The following is a 24,881-nucleotide window of genomic DNA, read 5'->3' as shown; positions in this document are numbered from 1 at the left end:
TTTGATGTTTTTTTTGTTTTATGCCTAGCCGTTTGCTGAACCACATTTATACCCCATACGTATTACGTTAGTTATCCGTCTATAGCAAGTTGATGTATCTGTTAATTTGTTCGTCAGAAAATGTTCTCATTTATGCAGATATGCAGGGTGTCACAGGAGGGATGTTGACTATTCGGGGATATGACAGGAACGACCATTCGAAGCAAACAAGTCTAGTAAACATTTACTCTGGAATGCATACCTTAAGAGATATTAGTACTTGTTCATCATACTACTGTGAAACACGCATCTTCTACTGAACATAGCTCTTAAGGTATGCACTCTAGAGCCCTTGTTTACTAGACTCGTTTTTGTTTCGAATGATTGTTCCTGTTATGTCCCTGAATATTGACCATTACTCCTGGGACACACACTATTAAATGTCCTGCAGGGGAAATAGCATTAATAATTTATGCCCGTTCGTTACCGGAAATCTTAGCCCTAATATTTATTTAACCATCGAACTTTTGTAAATTATGCAGACAAGTCACTTTCTAAATCTACTAAATTTCTACAGTTTTCTGAATGAGTATGGGCTTTGCAAAACATTCTGAGGGTAATAGTTCGTATATTTCTTTTTCATGCATCAGTTTCTTAAAGCAGTATTCAACTGTTAAAGTTAATGTTGAAGGTGTTCCCATTTAACACCCATTATCACCAGTACCACAGCATTTTCCTCATTATATTTGAATAGATGGTGCCCTGTAATGATACAGTATTTTCATTTCTACTTTCAGTGAATTATTTATAATGCCTAACTTGTTTTGTGTCTTGTGGATCAGTTTTCTAGAAAAGAACGGTTGTCCAACTTTCACGGGCTATTTCTCTGTATTCCACATCTCTAAAAATTTATGAATAACATTTATTTCTCATCCTCAATAGGCCTATATGAATCAAATAGGAATATAGCGATTGGGTTTTGCACCAATTTCATTCTTCCTGTGTAATTGTCAGTATAGTAGTATATGAATTTGGATTGTATAGGAAAAGTGCATAGCAACCTATAAACATGTTATTTTTATGCCCTGTAATATTAGTTCATGTCTGGAGTTTATGTAGGAGTACTGGGTTCCAAAGTCTGTTCTGACTGTTCAGATTTACGTATTCTCCGTTATCCTAAATAACTAAATGCAAGTAGTAGGGCTACTTCTCACCAAGCCTCAGCTAATTTCCTTTATCATCCTTTTCATGTTTACCTGGGACCCTTGACCATTGGTCCCAACATCGTGTTAAACCAATTTTCCATCTTTTGTTCCTTAGTAATCATCATGTAGCTTAATTAAAAATGTGACATTCAATCATTTGAACCTAAGAATTTAAGAGTATTCAGCATATAGTTGTCTTTTGCAGAGCATCTGTTGCCTTTATCCAGTAAGCTGATGTGAATGCTATACACTGCCAATGTACATAGAGATCAGGTGTGATTAAAGCTCATGGTGATGCCCCATTTTATCTTGCTGTTGCAACTTAATGATCGTGATTCATAATTGCAACTGATAGGTTCAGTGTTTAAAGTTTCTTACCTCATTGTTTGTATGGTATGGTGTTCTCATGATTGATTGGCACAGTCATTGTACTAGTTCTTTTAATTTCTATTATGAAAACTAATGCAGTTTTGTTGTACGAGATCCCAAAGCTTTCGCTTTTCCATTATTCATTTAACTTTTAAATTGCTAAAAACATTATTGATTACATTTGTTTTTGATATGGAGAGCACCAGAATAACATTTACTGATCGGGTTATTAATAATTTTGATGTTAATTACTAATTTTTGTATTTCTTAGATGACTGTAAAGCAGCTTACTTATGTTGCCAAATTGACCTGCAGTAAAGCTTGAGCCCTTGGTTAGGTTGAATTGACAATTTAGTTGAAAATTGGTGAAGCCAACAAATGTGAATGGAATAAAACTAGGTGTGCTGACTGACTAACCTCTACCATAGCCCAAGACATAGGAGAGGGTGAAATGTGATAATTTGCCTTGTGAATTGATGAAGCCAACAAGTCTCAACATTAAAATATGATTGCCATAATTTGTTTATGTGTAGAGTAGCCTGAGATATCCATTCGTCATTGCAGTAACCTACTGGTATGTTTTTTTTCTAATTTTGCAAAATATTTTGGCAGAATGGGTGAATTCTAACATAATACAACAGTATACCAGCTAACTTCTTTCATGGACCATGTTGTTGTTGTTGTTGTTGTTGTGGTGGTGGTGGTGGTCTTCAGTCCTGAGACTGGTTTGATGCAGCTCTCCATGCTACTCTATCCTGTGCAAGCTTCATCATCTCCCAGTACCTACTGCAGCCTACATCCTTCTGAATCTGCTTAGTGTATTCTGTCCTCCAATACTAAATTGGTCATCCCTCGATGTCTCAGAACATGTCCTACCAATCGATCCTTTCTTCTAGTCAAGTTGTGGCACAAGCTCCTCTTCTCCCCAATTCTATTCAATACGTCCTCATTAGTTATGTGATCTACCCATCTAATCTTCAGCATTCTTCTGTAGCACCACATTTCGAAAGCTTCTATTCTCTTCTTGTCTAAACTATTTATCGTCCACATTTCACTTCCATACAAATACTTTCAGAAACGACTTCCTGACATTTAAATCCATACTCGATGTTAGCAAATTTTTCTTCTTCAGAAATGCTTTCCTTCCCATTGCCAGTCTGCATTTTATATCCTCCCTACTTTGACCATCATCGGTTATTTTCCTCCCCAAATAGCAAAACTCCTTTACTACTTTGTCTCATTTCCTAATCTAATACCCTCAACATCACCCGACTTAATTCGACTACATTCCATTATCCTCATTTTGCTTTTGTTGATGTTCACCTTATATCCTCCCTTCAAGACACCATCCATTCCGTTCAACTGCTCTTCGAAGTCCTTTGCTGTCTCTGACAGAATTACAATGTCATCGGCGAACCTCCAAGTTTTTATTTCTTCTCCATGGATTTTAATACCTACTCTGAACTATTCTTTTGTTTCCTTTATTGCTTGCTCAATATACTGATTGAATAGCATCGGGGAGAGACTACAACCTTGTCTCACTCCCTTCCCAACCACTGCTTCCCTTTCATGTCCCTCGACTCTTTTAACTGCCATCTGCTTTCTGTACAAATTGTAAATAGCCTTTGGCTCCCTGTATTTTACCCCTGCCACCTTCAGAATTTGGAAGGGAGTATTCCAATCAACATTGTCAAAAGCTTTCTCTAAGTCTACAAATGCTAGAAATGTAGGTTTGCCTTTCCTTAATTTTTCTTCTAAGATAAGTCGTAGGGTCAGTATTCCCTCATGTGTTCCAACATTTCTACGGAATCCAAATTGATCTTCCCCGAGGTCGGCTTCTATCAGTTTCTCCATCCGTCTGTAAAGAATTCGCGTTAGTATTTTGCAGCTGTGACTTATTAAACTGATAGTTTGGTAATTTTCACATCTGTCAACACCTGCTTTCTTTGGGATTGGAATTATTATATTCTTCTTGAATTCTGAGGGTATTTCGCCTGTCTCATACATCTTGCTCACCAGATGGTAGAGTTTTGTCAGGACTGGTTCTCCCAGGGCTGTCAGTAGTTCTAATGGAATGTTGTCTACTCCGGGGGCCTTGTTTCAACTCAGGTCTTTCAGTGCTCTGTCAAACTCTTTCACGCAGTATCATATCTCCCATTTCATCTTCAACTACATCCTCTTCCATTTCCATCATATTGTCCTCAAGTACATCGCCCTTGTATAGACCCTCTATGTACTCCTTCCACCCTTCTGCTTTCCCTTCTTTGCTTAGAACTGGGTTTCCATCTGAGCTCTTGATATTCATGCAAGTGGTTCTCCTTTCTCCAAAGGTCTCTTTCATTTTCCTGTAGGCAGTATCTATCTTACCCCTAGTGAGATAAGCCTCTACCTCCTTACATTTGTCCTCTAGCCATCCCTGCTTAGCCATTTTGCACTTCCTGTCGATCTCATTTTTGAGACATTTGTATTCCTTTTTGCCTGCTTCATTTACTGCATTTTTGTATTTTCTCCTTTCATCAATTAAATTCAGTATCTCTTCTGTTACCCAAGGGTTCCTACCAGCCCTCATATTTTTACCTATTTGATCCTCTGCTGCCTTCACTATTTCATCCCTCAAAGCTACCCATTCTTCTTCTACTGTATTTCTTTCCTCCATTCCTGTCAATTGTTCCCTTATGCTCTCCCCGAAACTCTGTACAATCTCTGGTTCTTTCTGTTTATCCATAGGAAATTATAAATTAGCATTCTAATTGACTGCCAACAACAGATTCATGATTCATCATATTCTCTTTCTGTCATTCAGCATGTGAGTTATTACCAATTACGGCATGTGACGTTATAGCCAAGGACATCATAAGTGCATTTTTAACATTTTACATGTTGAGTATTAGGAACTTCTTATGTATTTTTTAATCACTTTGTAGGCATCAGGTGCCTAAACTTTGTTTAGTGAGATTTTTGAAAACATTCTGCCATGGTGACTATGAACACCTAATAGAAATTCAAGTTAGTATGAAATGTTCTTTAGGAATGTGTTCATATCAGTGTAGCCTTTTAGAAATATTAGTAAACTGAACTTGTGCCTGCAGTTTCTAAGCACTCACTGTTGATGAAATGGTGAGCTCTAAACTTACTTCTTTCTATAATTTTCATATCGTACATTGGCATAATGTACTTTGCTCCATGTGGGATACACTTGAATTATTGAATTAGCTATATCTATCTAGTGGCACATAAAATCTCCTTTTGCACTAATGATAGTGGTGATAATTGTGGCATTGAGATACTGAAAGTGTTTGGGAGCCATTCTGATCCATGACTCTGCAGCTACCACCCACAACTCATAAAGATCGGTTGAAGCTGGATCCAAGGTCCATCTCAATCATAGGATGGTCAAGTGTTCTGGGATGGGATTGGTATACATGTGTGGGGTGGGGAGTGTTTATAGGCAGCTGGTGTGGTGCAGGTGAATGACTGAACAGTGGCTTTCCTCTGTCGACCGAACAGTGGCTTTCCTCTGTCATTCATAAATAGCAGGCATGTAGGGCCCTGTTTCATGTATAAATCCCCACACTAGAGTTCCTCCACCATCTATTTTACTCTGTTCGCCCATTGGTTGCATTTCTTGTGTGATTTTCCACATGCTAATACACAGCCATTTGGATATAACAACATGTTCTGTGACTAATCAGTCTAGGCAACCGTTTTTCATACTTAAAGTGTCCAGTGGCTGTTTTCATGCTCCAGTGCTAATCACTGTGCTCTGTGTCATATGGTGAGCAGAGTTACACGTAGGACAGTCTCATGCTTCGGGGACCCATGATTTTACCACTATAGCATATGCTGATACCTTGCGTCTTTTCTGTCCTGCACTTGACACTTACATTGGCAGCCAGTAATAGGTTTGATGACTTCCCAGTCATGTGACATGCCAAATCTTCCAAACTTTACGTTATCACACTACAGTATTATATACTATTGTGCCCACAACAAACTGTGTAACGAAACTAAGAACATTATTTTGTAAATCATCTGTAGAAGCAATTAAATATTAATGGTGCTGTTACTCACTCCTGAAAGGGTCAATCCAAATGAAGTGGTCCAATAAAAATTAAGTTGATTGCATGACCGTTTTTAAATATTTTAATTTTTTATATGTGATTACCCTATAATTGAGAAGTTCAAAACAGTTTTTTAAAAAATTTTACCTTTCACCTTTACTGAATGGCAGCCATTTTCGTTTATAAGCACATGACGAGGTTTCAGTTTAGAGGTATTAGCAAAAAATATGAATCTCTCTGCACTGGGTTAAGTTACAACATTTCAGTTGGCATGATTGTTTTTAGAAAAGTGTCCTCTACAACATTGTCTATTACACAAAATACCCTAAATTCAAAAATAATCAGTCAAAATGCCCTCCAAAGCTTGGTATCCAAATTTTCAAAAATCCACTTTTTAGGCCCTAAAATAACAAACAAGGAGTGATTTATGAGAGTCTATTTTTTTCCTAAAGTTCAATATCATACACTACAAGCCTCATATAGAGCAAGAACACTTACAAATGTTTCCTTAATTTTTTATGGATTTTTGAAATTGAAAATTTTCATATTTTGTAAAGTTTGGGCTTAGTTATTTCAGGTGGGACAGAATATAAAAATATGATTTTAGCATAGTTTGTACACTTATATGATAGCAACATATTGTAAAATTTTCAACATTGATATCTGACTGTGAACAAAGATATGAATTTCACATTACTCTACAACTGATCTTATGGCTGTTGCGTATTCATGTGTGATATTGGTGGGATGTAATCAATTATTATTGAAGTAAGGTACTGAATTATATACAAAAAGTGGAAAGATCACTGAAATTAACATTTATATTATTTTGACATACTGAACTTTCTGCCATGCCAAGGAATTTGTGGAAATGCCTTGTTCCTCTTATTGCTATACAGTTTTCAAATCTGGTTTGAAGTGTTGTTTTCGTATGTAGAACCACTTCTTCTTTCTTAATCAGAAAACAGGTAATGCCTTTAATATTATCCTTGCAAAAGACATACATGTCCTGTACCGTGAGAATTTGGTCTGTGGTTGGTCTTTGTAGGCTGGCTTCACTTACTTCACGTTTTGTTGTACCTCCTACTCCATCACATGCATTTTTACCATGGCTAGATGCAAAAAAGTGCCATTTATTTATTTATTATCTTTTTTGCATATAATCACCAACTGCTGGCTTTTGCAAACATCATAGCATTTTTGGGACTAGTGCAGCAGGGGATACAACCCGTCGGCTTTGGACAATGACGTCACAAGTGTCCAATCGAGAAGCGATTCTTCTTAGTGTTGTAGCTCCCTTCAGTGGCTGATAAGTGTTTTTTGGCTTTTTTAAAAAAAATCTCACGAGATAGAATAAACAGATCCACTTTATTAAGCAATCAGTAAAAAAACGTAACTGAAACATAACAGCAAAAGCGAAAATGGGAAACTGCTCTCTGGCGGCTTGTGACGTCCTTGTCCAAAGCCGACGGGTTGTATCCCCTGCTGCACTAGACCCGCATTTTTATACAATTTTTGTACAAACAGTAGGAATTTGCAATTCACATGTACAAGAAGCCATTTACGGGTGATGCACGTGGCAATATATGGTACAGTACTTCATAATGCAACATACAGTCACATAGTATAGGTATTTGAATTTACAGCATGTTGTTACAAAAATAATATATATTACAGTCACCTCAGAATAGTACATTATATAGATAGAAGAGTTAGGCCTACATTTAAGAATAGCTACATTTTAATATCAGTATTCAGTCAGTGAGTACAAACATTTGAGAGTTAAGAATGACTTTAATTACGTTTTGAATACTTTACCTCTGTGGTATCTTATAGCACTGGACAGTTTGTTAAACCATATCTGGCCATTAATCCAAGGACTATGATCTGTTGTCTTTAGTTTAGCTCTGTTTCTGAAGAAGCAATCATTTTGTATTGTGTTATGGGTATGCACAGCAGAGCACTTAGTTTCATTATTTTTATGGTCCACAAAGAATGCCATTAATTTGTACAGATGCAAGAAATATACTGTTAGATATTTATGTTGTACAAAGGTTTCCCTACATGAATCTCTGTGTACTAGTCGATGCATAGTCCTGATTGCTCTTTTCTGCAGTGTTAGGATTCTGTTCATGTGTGTATCAGCAGCACATCCCCATACCTATATTCCAAAATTAATGTATGCAAATATTGTCCCATTATAAGCAGTTTTTAATGTTTTTTCAGAGACTAATTTTGATAGTTTGCTAATTAAGTGCAGTGAAATGCTGATTTTATTGCATACAAAATTGATATGGTCTACCCATCTAAGATTTTCGTCTAGGTATGTCCCCAAAAATTTACATTTGTCAGTGTCTACTTTTTTTTATGCCACTTATGTTATCAATACAGGTTTAGTATGAATTAGCCAGTTTAAATAGTAATAGCTGGGATTTGCTAATATTGACTTGTAGAGCTTGATCATGGAAGCAAGTTGTTATTTGACTTAAGCCATCAGTTGCAGGCAATGTCAAGTCATTAGTTTGTTTGCAAAAGAACAAAAGTGAGGTATCATCTGCATAACTTACTAATTGGGAGTACAGAGGTGCCTCTAAATCATTAATGTAGACCAGTAAAAGGAAAGGGCCCAAGACAGAGCCCTGAGGTACACCTTGTTTTACTGTTTCATAGCTGGATTGGAAATGTTTGATCTGATCATTAATTTCATAACTCAGCTTTGTACACTGCTTACGATTGGTTAGATAAGTGATCAATAGTTGTATAGATGTGGCATGTATATTGTAAGTTTCCATTTAGTAAGTAGTAGCTCATGGTTCACTGGGTCAAATGCTTTAGTAAGGTCTAGAAGTATCCCTGCTGTCTGCATTCCCTCATCCAGGGCATCATACACCTTGTGGAGAAATTCAGTAATTGCCGTAATGGTACTGTGATGTTTTCTGAAGCCATGCTGTGTTTCTGCTGGTAAATTATTCTTTGTGAAATAATCAATAAGTTGTGTCAACAAAACAATTTGAAATATTTTACAAAAAATTGGTATTGGGGGTATGGGCCTGAAGTTTGTTAGCTCTTCTTTCGATCCTTTTTATGCACAGGTTTAACTATACTTTTCTTCAATAAATTTGGAAATGTGTTCTCCCTGATACTACTGTTGATCATATGGGTAATTATTCCAACTAATTCCTTATTGCATTTTTTTAAATTATAATACTACTCAGTCCATCCCAGCAAGATGAGGTCTTATTCTTTAAGTTATTCATCCTTTTTCCTATTCCCTCCATACTCCCTTCCTTAAATTCAAAAGTAGTTTCCTGCCTAGGGTAAGGCTTAACCATCCGAGTCAGAAGTGCGTTATTAACTGAATATTCATGAAATATATTGCAGATTTTGTCAGGATCATTAATATGGTTTCCTTCATGTTGGATTCTGTCAATTTGAGCATCTAACTTAAGGGTGGCTTTGCGATATCTATTTATTATATTTAATGAAGTCTTCCCTATATTTGTTGACTGAGCTGTTTCCTTATCTAGGATATGTTTTCTTAAATTTGAGAGCTGTTCCTGAAATTATGTTTTAGCTTGATTCTACTTATCTTTAAATATTTGCAATTTAGTTGACTTATGTAGCACACTTAGATCCTTGATATTTAGCCTGAGTTTAATCATGTAAGCTGGAAGAGTCAGTCTGGTGTTTTTTACCTTTTGTCCTTGAGTTACTACTTAATTAATTTCTTTCACTGGGAAGCAAAAATTATGATATTGTTAAACAATATCATAAAATTTGGCCCATTTCTATTCGGACCAATTTTGCTGAAGAACTAGTTGCCATTCCTCAGATGATAGTTTACTTTTAAAAGCATTACTGTTTTTCTCTTTAAGCATTCTTTTATGTTTTATGACCTGAGTCTTTTCTTGGACGCTTGTGTGTTCAGCCTCCAACCCAAAGTCTACTATGTGGTTGCACAGATTTGAAAAATTCTTTGTTTTATACTGATGACTACTTCCATCTGCAAAGTATATCAGCTTCTCAACTATGGGAAAATTTTCTTTTATGTAATTTATTACATACTTTTGAAATATATGTACAGCCAAAGTGTTGTGCTCCAAGTAGTCACTTAGAAAAATTGAAGAACTGCAAACTTCATCTTTCTCATTTTTAAAGTAGAGAATAAATGGATTACTGTTGCCTGGTCATTGACCCAGTGGTACCCATGTATTGCATCCCGAATCACAAATGTAAAATTTTCTGCAAAGTCAGCTAGCACTATGCATTCAGTTTCCTGAAGTTGTGCTTTTTTGTCCTTTAAAAACTTACTTTGGATTTCAGAAACATAGTGCTGACTTTTGAGTTTTTGTAAGTTATCAATTAAAGATTCCAAGTACTCTTCTTGAGATTTAATCACTGTTATCATTTCTGCCCTATCAGTTGTGACCCACTGTTTGTAGGTAGTACTGTCTGGCATTTCTTCACCATATTCGTGAAACAATTCAATAACAGTTTCCTTACCAGGTCATTTATTACACAAACTCATCATGCAGTCATAACTGTTAGTGTCACAGACCATTAAATCTAGTAACTCTTTGTAGTTAAGATCACTGAGTTTTGCACCCGCAATCATCAGTTTGACGTTTTGATGATATAAACAAACACATACAGAGTGTGTCCCTGAGGATCCAACCAAAATACACCACTTGGGGCGGACGTCACAAAATTTTGACCTTCCAATTTTGCATTCAGAATGATAACTTTTGAAAACTACATAAAGTTCATTTTAATTTGACCGCTCTAGTCGTTTCTGCTTTGCTACTTTAACTCCATTTATAACAACTCTTTTGCTATCTTTGTGCAACCTGAGCACAGTCTACTGCTTTCATCATCTTCAAAAAACTGCTGGATCTATTTAATTGTTTCTTCACTTATACCTACACCCTTTTTCTTTCTAAAACTGGAAGAATGCCTTGCTCTTTCACTAATTTTCAGGTTAGTTTAACCAAATGATGAGAAACATTGAATTGATGAATTTTTTTTTTCTCTTGACCATGAGTCAGGGAGCAAACTTAAACTTTTAACTTTTTCCTCTTTAGATGTCACTGAACATTTAATTTCTAATTTCTCTATTAATCTCAAATATTCAGTGTCAGATGATTCTGGTGGTAGGTTTTCTTCTTCTTTAGAAATAATGTTGGTATCTGTATTATTTAAGCATGATTCCAAGTCTTTTCTAATTTTGTCTGAAATTTGTTGTACTTTATTCTCAATAGCTGCTTTTCTTTTTCTGCTACTTAAATTTATTATTTTCGAATCAGGAGATATGTCTAACTTAGCACAAGCAAAATCCAATATGCTAACAGGTTCCTCATTAGGAATATAAAGGTCATTAACAAGGTTACATGGTTCTGCTTCTGAATTCACAATAAATATTTTTGAGTAACAATTTGGGCACAGGAAATTTCCAGGAATCACATTACTTATCACTTGGGAAGCTGTTTCACTCTCATAAACAAGAACAAATGTTCAAGTTTTATTTCCCTCAAATCTTTAGTAATAGGCCTTTTATGAACTTTAAGTGGATCACAGCACTTTCTTCCAAAAATTTGGATTTACTTCATAATATATTTCTTATCATGATATTCACACAGCGATGTTACAGAACAACTTACTCGAAATTTAGACAAAGTTTGTCTAACTTCATCAAAGTCATTGACATTTTTCAAGTTTTTTTTAAACGGAACCTTAAACTGTTTTGTAACACACTTCACTTGCTATCTGTCCAACAGAGCACTGTTCATCAACGTTATTGCATTCCAGTTTTACAAATTACACACAGAACAAAGCACATAACACATTCTACACTCTTGATGAAGTATGTACATCCATTCTAACAGAATTTCAGAACAGACTGACTACAATAATGCCACGCCCAGCAATAATATACTTCTACAATGCCACACCCAGCAATAATGTACTTCTTTATTGACAATAAACCTAAACGTAAATGAGCATTTTTATTACCATAGAACAAAAGCGAAAGCCCCTATTGTTTAATTTTGCATTATTAAAAATAAATAAACTAAATGAATATTGGGCAATAGTGTTAACTAAATATATGTCACAATTAAATTTTATCACAATGAAACAATAAACCATTTAAATAGGCAACAGCCATAAGATCAGTTGCAGAGTAATGTGAATTATTTCCTCATTTTCAAAAATTCATATCTTTGTTCAGTCAGATATCAATGTTGAGTTTTACAGTACATTGCTATCATATTGGTGTACAAACTGTGCAAAAATCATATTTTTATATTCTGTCCCACCTGAGATAACTAAACCCAAACTTTACAAAAAATGAAAATTTTTCAAATTTCAAAAATTAATAAAAAATTAAGGAAACATTTGTAAGTGTTCTTTCTCTACATGAGGCTAGTAGTGTGTGATATCTAACTATAGGAAAAAGATAGACTCTCATAAATCACTCCTTGTTTGTTATTTTAGGGCCTAAAAAGTAGATTTTTGAAAATTTGGATACCAAACTTTGGAGGGCATTTTGACTGATTATTTTTGAATTTAGGGTATTTTGTGTAATAGACAATGTTGTAGAGGACACTTTTCTAAAAACGATCATGTCAATTGCAATGCTGTAACTTAACCCAGTGCAGAGATATTCAAATTTTTGCTAATGTCTCCAGGCTGAAAAATCGTCATTTGCGTACAAATAAAAATGGCCACCATACAGTAAAGGTTTAAGATAAATTATTTTAAAATACTGTTTTGAACTTCTCAGATGTAGGGCAATCACATATAAAAAAATTAAAATATTTAAAAATGGTCAAGCAACCATCCTGGACCACTTCATATGGATTGACCCGAAAACAAATTTCACAATTAGCCAGGGCCTGAACAGCTAAATTTCCTGTAATCAGAGTCGTGTCCTACTGATGAGTTATTTGATTTCCACTACAGTTGTGTTAGACTAGTAATAAATGTTGTCCACAAGTATGCTACAAGTTGCATGATAAATAAAAACACCATATATGATCAGGAAATGTATCCAACATTCTCTCTTTCCGCAACTGGCAATTTTCTGGTGGTGAACATGTCTTACAGCACCAGGCCTTTAGTCACTACCAAAGGATGAGTCCATCACACTAGATTGCGTTACTGACCTGTACTAAGGAAAGGGTGAAAATTTGTGACCTTAATCATACAGATGAAAACCACTACTGTAATATCTGCTGTGTTACCTTTACATGTAGTGTTATTTAATTCTATGTACGACAACATTGATATTTGTAGTAAGTATTCAGTCTCAAATATTAGTTAGGCCTATGCTGATTTGAGAAATCAACTGATCAGGTAACCTATGTAAATTATGATGGGAATGTTTTGTCTAAACAACCTGTGGCTTTGAACTTCAGAATCATTCTCGCCACAGCTGCATTTGTCAACGGACCTTTACCCGTTCGAATCGAATCCCCTTCCTATGGTGATAGGATCGTAATGCTGAACTAGCACATTCCCCATTCTGATAATACAGCTTCACTTAAAGTGCCTTTTCAGGTAACGTCAACATGTTGTGACTGCTGGCGCATCTGATTCTCTCTCTCATTACAGCTCCTTTTATACACGATTGTCATGTGCAGTCACTGACGTTTTGCTGTCCAGCGCCATCTGTTAGACATTTTGTGAACTTAGTAATTTTATTTTTTATTGTTTGTTTGTTTGTTTGTTTGTTCTAATAAAACCCCATGTCATTCCAAGCATGTGTGTCAATTTTTACCTCTCTATCTACATTATTCCATGGTTTGTTAAGTTTTAAAATTTATACTGACTTTTTGATCACCCGGTACATGTTATGCAGGCATTTGTTCAGCTTTCTTGAATTTTCAGCTTTCACCCCTTTACAGTGCGATCTGTCAAGGGACATTAGACAGAAAAATCATTCGAACTTGAATAACACTTCCTTAACTATTGTAGTTAAAGATGTCCACACTTCTGCAGATGCCAGTCTTTACCAGCCTCCAACAGAAATGAAAAAATTGAGTGATAAAAATTGTGATAATTATTTGCATATACTACTCCTATCATTATCTCATTTTTATTTTTTATTGTCTAATTTATTTACCCTACATTCTGTCAACTGTGTAGTGGCACATTCTGTGACTGAGAAGCTTTGACACACATTGTCCCACTGAATCTGGATGAGGGGGGTGGTGGAGGTGTGATCTGAATGTGTGTATCTCCAAGTGTTCAGCTGCCATGGTACATTTATTTAGAATAACTGTGTAATTGTTAATAAAAGACTGAAGTAGATAATTAAAAGACATAATGAATTATATATTTAATTTCCTAGTCATATGTGAACTGTTAAATATGATTATGATGTCTTACTTTGTATATTCTACGTCTACAGACCAGATCTGTTAGTAGCTGCTGGTACCAATAGTTTTTCAGGACTTTTGCTGTAAAGTGGACACCACTTGCTGTTACCAACTACAAGTACCGTACTTTTTCTCACATGGCTATGTTGTTTTTCTAACGTAATATTTACACTAGCAACAATGCAGTCAGATTCAGTTTACCAGTTGATTATGCTGAAGGCATTACTGTGTTGAATGTACATACATCACTGGTATATATTGTTATGTAGGAAAGGAGGAGATGAGATATCCAATAATAATTTAAAAATACATTTATTGAACAGTGAAAACTTTGGTTCTTATCGATTCATATCCAGTACAAGTTGGAATTCAGTATGAAAAGTTCAGATGTTTATTTATAAATAATAAAAGAAATGTTTCATGTTTTCTGAACTGAATATGTAGAACGATTAAGCAATGAATGTAGAAAGATCAGGGAGAGCCAGTAATATAGGTCGTGCCTGCACTGTAATTAATTTCTTAAAATATAAAAACTAATGTACATTGTCACAAAAGAGCTACTTATGTTGCTGTTTTATTTGTGTTTACAGGTTTTTTTCTCAACTTAGTTTGTCAGGAGATTGGTGGTGCCTCTTTTTATTATTTTTAAAATATTTAGGAAGGAATTTTGCACTTTGTATGATTAATGATGATAAATAGAGAAAGGTTATGATGTGAAGATAAGAAGTATTGAATTTACATAATAGTAAGTAAAATTACCTGTGAATTTATGTGAAGTTCAAATAACTGATTAACCAGCACAGTGGTTTGTTTTAAAGGAAAACTCATTAACATTTTAAGGAGTGTGCTATACAGTGAAATTTTCAAGTCATTGCACAGGCAGATTAATCTGTGTGTTATTAAAACATCAGCTTAACAGATGGCTGATGAAAGCAGTGCTCTAACTAACTGCATTCTAATATAGTCTAAGGACTAATGCCACACCCCATATCTGTTCTAAGTTAGGGACTTATACACGTTATAAACGTATTATTAATGGTGTTGATGACAAGGTTATATGCATAACCATTAAAATTCTAGGGTAATATATGTGCTGTATTGAGACAATACTAGTGGTGTAATATGCTATTTTTTGATGATTGGGGGGGGGGGGGGGAATGAAGAGTTGCATTGAAGTAAGAGGCAATAGACATGCAGAGGAAACAGAGGGGAGAAAGGTACAGATTCTGTAGGTGCAGTGGGAGCCGATATACTTCTCCAGCCTCCACAATTAAAGTAATGAGTATGGGCGAGGTAAGATGTTACCCGGAAGGGGGGGGGGGGGGGACAGCAAGGGAATAGGGTGTTAATAAGGACAGTGATCTGGAGTGGCTAAAGGCAGATGGTGACAAGAAAATGGTGTGAGAATAGATTTAGCAGCTGTCAATGTAGGCAGACTTGGACTGTGCGGTTAATGAAAGGAAGACTGTTAAGGCAGCATGAGAATTATGAATCTCCCTCCCTCCCTCCCTCCACACACGCACACGCGCGCCCGCACACACACACACACACACACACACACACACACACACACACACACACACACACACACACACACCGAGAGAGATTGTAAGTGTGTAGTGGTGTATGTCATGAGGCATTCTGTGTGCTATCAGTTTGATGAATCTATATTTGGTTGTTGATAAAATATGAAAATTAGACCCCAATTCCCAGTAATCCATAAGTGTAAACACTGTTTAAAAGGGAAATTACATTGCTGATACCATTAAGTGTTTTTAAACCAAATAGACAGTGAAATGGAAAGAAATTTATCAAATTTTCTGAATGCAAATGTGTGTTTATTATGTGAACTATGTTTTCAAACAAACCCTCATTGCTTCCGTTCGTATTACTCTCATGAGAATTTGAATAACAGGCACATACCATGCCCTACCATGGCATCACGTCTCCTCTCAATAATCGTAACATGCTGTGGCGCGTACTCTCCAAAATACCAATAGCATGGTGAATCATTTTGATCTGTGAACCTCTCATTTGTGGCTCACAAATCGTGTAAATTGGTTGCAGCTGACTTTGTGGCATAGATAGGATTCCTCATATCCAATGTGTTTGTCTAACCATTCTGACACAATTAGGGTGCGATGAGTCATGTTGAAGATACAGGTCGCCATTGGGGTGCTATAGGTGATGAAACTGATGTACGTAATCGAACAGTAAGATCTTTTTGAATAGTTAACACGCGATATACGATTTTAGAGATATCAGCGTCCCCAGTTCATCGCGTGTAAACATTGCCCGCAGTATACCTCAAGTACCTGCCTGTCAGTGAGTGTAATGTGTTGCTCATCGTGGTTTTCAATGCTCTCGTCAATGTAGCATTGCTCATCAGTCTGAGTAACCATTCCGCCTGTGTCCATTGGCAGTGTCCCTGTGATGTGTAGTTAGGTGACAAGTGAACCATCTCTCCTTTGATACTGGTTTGCCAGAAACCCATATATTTTCTGAAAACTTATGTCACAAGTAGAAAACCCATGAAATCTTAGGTGTAGACAGAGAATCATGTAGGAGGTATAGGACCCACAAAGTATCAGTAAAATGTTGGAAACATGACATCAAAAGTCATTAAAATGCTCGTTTCATGTGTGTATATGGACTAATAATATGATAAGAAGTTGGAAATCTCAATATAAATGAAGAAACAACTCATTTAAAAGAAACGATATATGTTGGGATGTAGAAAATGTGACTTGTTATTGACTTCAAACAGTATCTGTTACAAGAGAAAATCAATGTGCAAATCATTAAATAAACAGTGATATGGGCAGAAAGTTCACAATGGGCACATTTTACAAAAGCGATAGCCTCTCGTCTTGCACACCCATCGTTTATCAATAAATCGAAGCACTGGTCCATTGGCGCAATCCACATTCCAGGTTCACCTCTCAAGTATCCGTTCTTACAAAAAGCTTCTTTAATCAAATTCTTGAAACGAGGAGTGCTGAACTGATATAGGGGAAAATGACTGCGGGGCCAGAAAACTATTGCAATTGCAAATGTGCTTCTGTGTCCGTTATGTCTCGAACAAAAGATTTGTAGTGTCTGAAAAAATAAATGATAGAAGCTGGATCTTTCCCGTACATCCTTCGATTACCAGTTCTTTTTGTAGTACTTTACCACCAGGTGCATCGGAAGCAGACAATGCATGATATTTGTTATAACACTATGCATCCACTAAAAGCAGAATTTTCTTCCTGTCATCAGGCATTCTTGGCCAAAATACGTCACGATAGAACCGTTTGAGATCTGCTTTCAACATGTTCGCTGTTTTTCCAGCATATGATCCTATATTCGGAGGATCTGCCGACTTTGACTGCGGGCTCGGATACAAGCACATATGTTTGCCGCAGTATCTCACCTTTCATTGAAATCATGGCCATAATCCTTAAACTGTACTGTGCTGCAGAGATTGATCCAGCGACAGTGCGCAACTACAGTGTGAACAACTGTTGTTATTCTGGTTCACAGAGTTCGATGGCCATGTAAGTTTTTGTCAAATCTGCTCTTGTCAACATTGAAGACATGTATTGAAGTTAAGTTTTCTGTAACGATGTGGTTGTGAATCTTCACAACAAAATCGTCACACGCCTGTGACAAATTTGCATCCTTATCCTGCCAATTCCTTTCGACTGTGAGAGTATTGCTCTGTCAACAGTGTTGTTCCGCTTCTTGAAGCGATGTACCCTGGAAACAGAAGTGTTGAAATCAATTGTATTTTGCGGACCCATTGCTACCTTTCATTTCGTGGCTCACAGTCTCAATGTCCAGTCGTGAATAATTGCTCCTCCTGTTCCCTTCTCTTTTAATTTCTGCAGGACAGCCTGATTGATTGTTGGATCAATGGAGTATTCATTTTTCCTCAAAGTGTACAGAATGTTCATGTTCTTAATTTTGTGGAACTGATTCATTACTGACACTGAGACAGACGTTTTGTCCGGGTGGGTGTGAACCCTTACCTACCTTGGCTTCGTGCGGTGGCCCGTGTTCACCTTGGCCTTCATTCGCTTCCTAAGGGCACTACTCCAGCCTCTCTCTGTTGCCTTCAGGTTCACGACCTTCTCATGGAACTTCGTGATAGTACCTTTGTGTACACTTACGGCTCTCGGACTGACCGTGATGTCGGGTGTGCCTTCGTCATTGACGCCTACATTCTTCGGTATCAGCTTCCGGCACACTGCTCACAACAGTCATTACAGGAGAGCTCTTCACCCTGTTTCGGGCCACGCAGTACACCCGGCAACACAGGTGTATCAATTGTGTCATCAGCTCAGACTCTCTCAGCGCCCTTCAAAGCCTCTGTGCGCTGTACACCGTCCATCCCTTAGTGCAGAAGGTCCAGGAAAGCTGTCACTTGCTCACTCTTGATGGAGCCACTGTGATGTTTCTGTGGGTTCCTGGTCACATCAGCCTGACAGGAAACGAGGCTGCTGCCAAGACTGCAGTCCTCGTACCTCAGCCCGTTAGTTCTTACATTCCCTCTGACAATCCCTGTGTTGCCATTTGTCAACAGGTGGTGTCAGTTTGACATCACCACTGGTCGTCCCTTCATGGTAACAAGCTCCGGCTTATTAAACCTCTCCCAGCAGCTTGGACGACCTCCTGTCAGCGCTCTCACTCCAATGAGGTCATTTTAACTAAGTTGCGTATTGGGCACTGCCTTTTTAGCCATCACCATTTGTTAAGTGGTGCTCCCCCCATCACTTTGTGCACATTGCACCCAAATTTTAACTGTCCGCCATTTACTGATGAAATGCCCTTTTTTTTTTTTTCTCAACCGTTTACATTCCGGTATGTGTTTGCCGTCTTATTTATCAGCCGTTTTAGCGAATGACACGTGGGCTGCTGACCGCATTTTACTTTTTTATCTGTTGTAGCAATATGACGAAGGCCATTTAATTTTTAGTTCTGGACCTCGTTTTCTCTATCGTGTATTTTATAGACCTTTCTCCACCTCCCTGTTTTTTAGCTGTCTTATCTTCCTTCAATTGGGATTGACATGTAGTCATTTTTAACTCCTCTCCTTGTCTTCGTGTTTTACAGTTTTGAAATAGGTGCGTATGATCCTAGTTATTTTTCTGGTTGGGGGGAATAGATGTTTCATTCGAGGTCTGCCTGTCGTAGGATCTGTGGTGGGTGGGTGATGATAAGTTCCTATGGGACCAAACTGCTGAAGTCATCGGTCCCTAGGCTTACACACTACTTAATGTAACTTTAACTTACGCTAAGGACAACACACGCACACCCATCCGTGTCCGTGGGAGGACTCGAACCTCTGATGTGGGGAGCCATGGCAAGGGGCCTCCGACTGGGCAGCTGCCCCATGCAGCAGTATCTGTGGCCCAGTACATTAAAGCACGCTCAATGTAAGCAGTCCAAGCCTCTTTTGCCGTATCTGCTGGACCATCACACTTTTGCCGTTTGGCTGAAACCACATACTCTGATGCCGATGAGCTCGACATAGAGGGAGGCGACTGTTGCGACAAGCATTGCTGTTCCGTATAGACATCATCATCTCCCGAGTCATTTCCTTGTCCCATACTTCTCCATTGCCTCCAGCAAATCCTATGCCTGGTTATCTTCCACAATCTCCATATCATTTTTCAGAGAGTAGTTGTTTGTTTTATCATCTCCGATTCCTGGATATTCAGAGACCAATTACTCGCTCCAAATCGGGAGACTGAGGCACCCGTGACGATTTTCGGATCCATCTGCAATGTAAGATGGAGACCTACCATACGTTAGTACTTAACAACAACTTATGAGGACTGCCAAGAAAGTAATGCACAGTATTTTTTTTCTCAGCCATAAACAATGCTACGAATGGGAAACATTACGTATGTATTATTTGAAGCCTCCTGAGTGAGCGTGCCAAGTTTCCGTCATGTCCGACACAGCATAGCTGGAGGACAGTTTCAGAATGGCGTCTGTAGATGATGGACGTTATGAGCTACGTGCTGTCATTGAATTTCTCACTGCAGAGAAAGAAACAGTCGGGGTGTCGATAGAATTACAGTCAGTCACTGGTCACAGAGGGTGAGGTCATCAGAAGGCAGTTCGGCGGAGCTCCACGATTTGCAGCGGCTGGGGAGACCATCCATGGCTGTCAGCATCTGGCATGTTGCAGCAAGCTGAAGTAGTCGTTCGCCATTAAAAGATGCCATAAGCACTGGCTCTGCCACCAGGACAAGGATTGGCACTGTCAGTGCTTACACACCCTCATTTCGTGCTGGAGGAAGGCCATAGAACAGGATGGAGATCACGTGGAAAAGTAGGGTGTTTAGATAAAACACCATTCTTGCGTGTGTGTAATTCTCGTTATGTTCAATAGAGAATTGTTGTAGAAAAAAAATGTGGTTCATTACTTTCTGGGCAACCCTCGTACAGGAACATACAAGAAACAAAGACATCGTGATGGAAGTATGTCAAGATGTACAAACTTCACTGATACTTTGTGGGTCCTATAGTTCCTAAATGCTTGACCCTAAGATTTCATAGTTTTTTTTTTTCTGCTGTCATAAGCTTTCATAAAATATATGGGTTTCTACGAAGCGATATCAGAGGAGAGAAGGTCTACTTGTGAGGTACATGTGTAGAGCTGTGGCCTCACTCCACATCAAGGACGTGGTTCTGGTTGGTGTGGTTGTCCAACTGTCCGATGTTACAACTCCCCATAATAGACATTGAGGTCTGTCATCAACACATTGTTCCCCACGCTCTTGGCTCTGGGAGTGATGGTTTTCAGCAAACTGAGATACTCATGTGTACACCCTGAACGTGGTGCCATGTGGACAACCTTGGAGAAGGAATGCCCCGTGCGTCACATATCCACGATTTGGCTGCGATGAAGTGCATTGATTTCATGCTGTGCATCTTGTACATCCTGCACTTATCTGTCTGCATGCAGTCTGACCAGGTACCAGTCACGTGAAATGGCCAAATATTCTATTCGTTGTGACGACAGGACCATGGCATCTGTAATATAATAATTGTTACTGAGTTTGTATGCGGCTGATGGGGAGGACAGTACGCAGAATGACTGATCGGACTCGACAAGCAACTGCTCCTAAAGCATGTATGACATGATTTATGGTTATATCTAGTGCGTTACTGTACTCCGTTATTGATTTCCATGCCCAGAAACAACAGAAATGGCACGCAGAGAGAAAGTGATCACAACAAAAGTTACGAGACTGCTGGTTGCTATTTTGGTGATGCCAAGACTTGACAGTGTCAATAGAAGTATGATGGCTGCCCAACTTCAGATTCGTATATAGTGAAAATTCCAATTTTTTTTACTTTTTATAATATACATTGCATTCCCCTCTCTTGTCGGACTAGACAACAGTTTGAGAAATGCAAGGTTATAAATCATTGCAAAGTCTTTAGTATTTTCTTTTAAATACACTGATATACGTTCTTCACCTTTTTACTATTTCGTTATGATGTTCCAATATCCACAGTTAATGACAATTCTTTTGTCTGCCCTGTGGGCTTAAATTTTACTGCAGAGCTGTGTTAGGGGTTCGTTTTAAAATACTGTTGCTTGAACACCTGTCGTACGTTTCGTGGATTGATATATTAAACTGCTTTATAGCCATCGTGTTGCTGCTGTGATTAGCTATATAAAACATTGTTTCGACACAGTATGTAACTATTGTTACATTTTTATACTCATGTTTTGAATGTTCAGAAAATTGAATTGTTTTTGGTATATTCTTTTCCCACAGACTTGTTTTTGAAAATTACGTTAGTCTCCTTTCAGAATTTGTCCCTGCCAGATTTCCATTTGTCGTTTTGTCATAAAACGTACCTCACGTGACCCAGATTGTTTCCATAGTATTTACATCAGGCGAATTTGGTTGCCCAGGCATTAACTTGAGTTCACTACAGGGCTCCTCAAATAACTGTAACACAGTTCTGGCTCCGAGACACGGACAATTATGTGATTCCCATTGGGGAAGACATCGAGCATGAAGGATGCACGTGTTTCACAGCTGTCAGAATGTTTTCGATTACTACCACAGGTCCTCTGCAAGCACAGGAGAATGTCTCTAGTGTAGCAAAAATATGATTCACCTGAAGAGCCGACGTGTTCCCACTGATTGGCGGTTGAATCCGAAACACTTGTGCGTGCACCAGCATTGTGCTATTTTGGCAGAGAACCCTGAGGCTCACAGTTCTTTCGTGGATTCGTGCATGGTGCCCATTAGGCCCCACACTAATGCAGCCCATTCTTCCTTCACAGGCTGCATTTCCTTCCCTATGTCTCTCTCTCCCATCCTCACTCCTTCCCCACTGCCCCCTCCTTCCCATCTCTCTGTGTTATTACTTCTGTCGACATGACTATCCACCTGATTTCCTGCGTTCCTTGCAGTTTCGTTCCCCTTAACTTTTCTTTCTCATCCTTTGTTTTTGGTCTCACTTTGTTGTTTTACCTCAGTTTCTAAATATTCTCTCCATAGTGCAAATCATTTGGGGAAGAACTTCCACCCTATTGTCTACAGTGTGGATTCCTCTCCCCTCTTCCTTCCTCGCTGTAGCCCCCATATGCCCCACTAGGTCACCAGCGTGTGTAGCCAGTCCACGTGGTGGGACTATTATGTACCCATCAGTCTGATCCCCCTGACAACACAGGGATCACACTTCTGATACCTGAGCTGTTGCCTCCCCATGTATGCCTAGGAGGAGTTGTTTGTCATTCTGGAGCATTGGAACTCCTGGCAATGGCTCCGTAGCCAAGTGGACCTTGCTGTGGCTGGGTGGTGTCCATGGTGAGAGCCACTGATTGGAGTGGATGGTATCAGGATAGATTCTTTGCATATGAAATGTACCAACCTCCAAAAGCCTGGCTGCTGTTCTACAGCTGTCTCTTCAGTTGTTACAGATTTCATTGGATGCTGCTGCTTATGGCCCTCTGGCCTTCCCTTCCCTGGCTATACCGTTGGAGGATGGCCAGGCTTGCTGGGTTGGGGATGAAACACTTTCCCTGCTATCTGGGCTGTACTATGAATGACAGGGACACATTCACCACCAAAAAGCCATTATTTTGTGTGGAAAATATAGGAGACAAATGTGGCGAAGTGGAATCTTGTAGTAAGGTGTGGTCAGGTTCCCTGCTGATCAAAACTACTTTTGCCACCCAGTCTGCAGCCCTTTGTGTTTGTGATCATCTTGGCAACCTCCTGGTATCCATTACACCTGACCAGTCTTTGAATATGGTTCACAGAGTAATATTTTATCAGGACCTCATCCTTCAAACTGATGAGGAACTCAGGGCCAGTCTGGAACAACAGGGCATTAATTTTGTTCAGCGTGTGCAGAAGGATCGTAAGGACAATTGCACGGTCACTGGCGCCATTGCTCTGGCATGTGAGGGAGATATCCTCTCAGAGAAGGTCAAGGCTGTATGTTATCATTGTGACATGAAGCTTTACATTGCGACACACATAAGGTGCTTTCAGTGCTTGCCTCTGTGTGGTGAATGTGGACACCCACTCCACGATGGTAGCAGCCAGTATTCTGCCAACAGTGTGTGTTAAATTGTCATGACCGTAACTTTCCACACTCACCAGATTGCTGGCTTATAAGAAAGAAACGAAGGTACAGGAGTATAAGTCTCTTGACCATTTATCTTACACTGAGGCTCATCAGAAATATGACCAACTTCACCTTATTACTTTTACTTTCGACTCTGTTACATCTCCCCCCCCCCCCCCCCCCCTCCTCCATGAACCATGGACCTTGCCGTTGGTGGGGAGGCTTGCGTGCCTCAGCGATACAGATAGCCGTACCGTAGGTGCAACCACAACGGAGGGGTATCTGTTGAGAGGCCAGACAAACGTGTGGTTCCTGAAGAGGGGCAGCAGCCTTTTCAGTAGTTGCAAGGGCAACAGTCTGGATGATTGACTGATCTGGCCTTGTAACAATAACCAAAACGGCCTTGCTGTGCTGGTACTGCGAACGGCTGAAAGCAAGGGGAAACCACAGCCGTAATTTTTCCCGAGGGCATGCAGCTTTACTGTATGATTACATGATGATGGCGTCCTCTTGGGTAAAATATTCCGGAGGTAAAATAGTCCCCCATTCGGATCTCCGGGCGGGGACTACTCAAGAGGATGTCGTTATCAGGAGAAAGAAAACTGGCGTTCTACGGATCGGAGCGTGGAATGTCAGATCCCTTAATCGGGCAGGTGGGTTAGAAAATTTAAAAAGGGAAATGGATAGGTTGAAGTTAGATATAGTGGGAATTAGTGAAGTTCGGTGGCAGGAGGAACAAGACTTCTGGTCAGGTGACTACAGGTTATAAACACAAAATCAAATAGGGGTAATGCAGGAGTAGGTTTAATAATGAATAGGAAAATAGGAATGCGGGTAAGCTACTACAAACAGCATAGTGAACGCATTATTGTGGCCAAGATAGATACGAAGCCCACACCTACTACAGTAGTACAAGTTTATATGCCAACTAGCTCTGCAGATGACGAAGAAATTGAAGAAATGTGTGATGAAATAAAAGAAATTATTCAGATTGTGAAGGGAGACGAAAATTTAATAGTCGTGGGTGACTGGAATTCGAGTGTAGGAAAAGGGAGAGAAGGAAACATAGTAGGTGAATATGGATTGGGGGACAGAAATGAAAGAGGAAGCCGCCTGGTAGAATTTTGCACAGAGCACAACATAATCACAACTAACACTTGGTTTAAGAATCATGAAAGAAGGTTGTATACATGGAAGAACCCTGGAGATACTAAAAGGTATCAGATAGATTATGTAATGGTAAGACAGAGATTTAGGAACCAGGTTTTAAATTGTAAGACATTTCCAGGGGCAGA

At 38.7% G+C, this 24,881-nt stretch overlaps 1 protein-coding gene across 1 annotated transcript in view; it reads left to right on the top strand.

Annotated features, from left to right (window-relative positions):
• The window catches only part of LOC124721732 (guanine nucleotide-releasing factor 2), a 387,271-nt gene that overhangs the window by 500 nt on the left and 361,890 nt on the right, over nt 1–24,881 (top strand). The window lies entirely within an intron of this gene.

This window comes from Schistocerca piceifrons, chromosome X (assembly GCF_021461385.2).
Source record: "Schistocerca piceifrons isolate TAMUIC-IGC-003096 chromosome X, iqSchPice1.1, whole genome shotgun sequence".
NCBI lineage: Eukaryota > Metazoa > Arthropoda > Insecta > Orthoptera > Acrididae > Schistocerca > Schistocerca piceifrons.
The sequence above is the reverse complement of the archived record's forward strand: the minus strand, read 5'-3'. Positions and strand labels throughout refer to the sequence as shown.